This window comes from Mus caroli, chromosome 18, assembly GCF_900094665.2.
Source record: "Mus caroli chromosome 18, CAROLI_EIJ_v1.1, whole genome shotgun sequence".
NCBI classification, from domain to species: Eukaryota; Metazoa; Chordata; class Mammalia; order Rodentia; family Muridae; genus Mus; species Mus caroli.
The window spans coordinates 52329085-52330890 of NC_034587.1; the positions used below are offsets into that span (position 1 = coordinate 52329085).

Below are 1806 nucleotides of genomic sequence, written 5' to 3' on the forward strand. Positions count from 1 at the left end.
GAGAGAGAGAGAGAGAGAGAGAGAGAGAGAGAGGCCAAGCAGTCCCTTTTATACTAGGCCAAGCCTACCTGGCTGTTGCCAGGTAACTGTGGGGCGGAGCATACCAGGCTGCTGCCAGCAACGGTGGGGGTGGAGTTTAGACAGAATAAAAACAGATGCAATGTGATCAGCTGCTTCCCAGTTGATGGCTCCATGCTTCCTTCCCATGGTGTGATGAACTAACTGTACCACTTCTCAAACCATGAGCCCAAATAAACCCTTTCGTCTAAGTTACACATCGTATTTGTTCACTGTAATGAGAAAAGTAACTAGTTTAGTGGCAGAGGTAGGGTTTAAAGCCTGTACTCACTTGGCTGTCATTGACCTCCCCTTAGGACAGTGGCCGTCACCCTTCCTATTGCTTCTACTCTTTACTGCAGGTTCTCGTGCTATGGTGATCCCGCCCACCCCCCCAACCGTAAAATTATTTTTGTTGCTACTTCATAACTGTCATTTTGCTACTGTTATGAACCGTAATGTAAATTTCTGAGTTTTCTCGATGGTCTTTGGTGACCCCTGTGAAAGGGTCCTTTGACCCCCAAAGGGGTCGTGACCCATAGGTTGAGAACTGCCTTAGCATATCTTACTAAACTACCCTTCAAGATGGAAGGTTTTAAATTCAGAGGAAACCCACAGGACACTCTCTTCAAAGCATCTCTCTTCCAGATGGCTATGCTTGAAAATGTTGAATAGCTGCCCTCTATACCACCGCTGGGCATGGATACCAGAAGATATTTATTCTTCCTGGGCAGAATCTGAGGCTTAACTAGGAAGCTGCCCTGATACAGTTAACAGGAATCCTGAAAAAAAATGCGATTAATGCTGCCGCAAATAAAGAAGAGGGAACAGAGGAAATGGAATTTCCAGAGAAGTCTGATAATTAAACTCAAGAGCCCTGACAGAGTAGCTGAACACAACAGATAAATAACTACTTTCCGGTAATTATAAGGGAGGATGGTAACAGATGAGACAGGCTGGGTTCACTTGGTATTTTCAAGGCTGACATTTCGATTCTAGGGAGTACTTGGATCTGTGCTAGCAGACTCCTTTTTTTGTGTGTGATCACTTTGTCCCGGTTCCTGCCCTTCCATGTTGCACGGATTGTCGGTGCACACTTTGCACACTGCACCACAAAATTCAACCCACTGTCACTGGAGACACCTGCTGTGAGGGGGCTATCTGTGTCTCTAAACAATGCAAGTGCTCTTAAAAAGATTTTTGTCAGCCTTTCCCAGCAGGGAAACAGGGCAGAAATGGCATAAGCTATTTCCGGTCCTTCCTTGATCGTGGATGTCTAAGCTTTCCCAGTTCATGATGCAATCATTCTGTGCCACAAAGGGGAAACGGAGGCAGGAAGCACTATTCTAAGAAAGGCAACACTGGACTGCAGAGAAGAAACCCATTCTCTTCTATGAATTGAGGTCACACGGAGATACCCGGATATTGTTCCTGTCTTTGAGAACAATGGGAGAATATTTCTAAAAGCTGAATTTGCATAATAGAATAAAAACTCTGCCCTTTTTGTTCTGTGGGGAGACTGGACGGGTGCCATGATCCTTAGGCAGGAATGAAAATGATGCTCTTTGTGTGGTTGTCCCGCCAAGAATGAAGAGTACCCCTGCGGGTCACCAGCTTGAATGGTCTGTAATATTCCGCCCCAAACTCCAGATGGCTTAGATTTCACTTTGTTGACCCGAATCCTGTGTTTTCTTTCTTCCTTCCTTTTTCTCTTTAATTAAAAAAAAAAAGCAGTATCATAATTTATTA

General features: G+C 44.7%; 1 long non-coding RNA gene across 1 annotated transcript in view; it reads right to left on the minus strand.

The window, feature by feature from the left end:
• LOC110285010 overlaps nucleotides 1-391 on the minus strand; it is a 28658-nt gene extending 28267 nt beyond the window's left edge. Inside the window, exon 1 of the long non-coding RNA XR_002377014.1 lies at nucleotides 350-391. This is a non-coding gene — a long non-coding RNA (uncharacterized LOC110285010). The remainder of the gene's footprint in view (nucleotides 1-349) is intronic.
• Nucleotides 392-1806: the final 1415 nt, after the last annotated feature.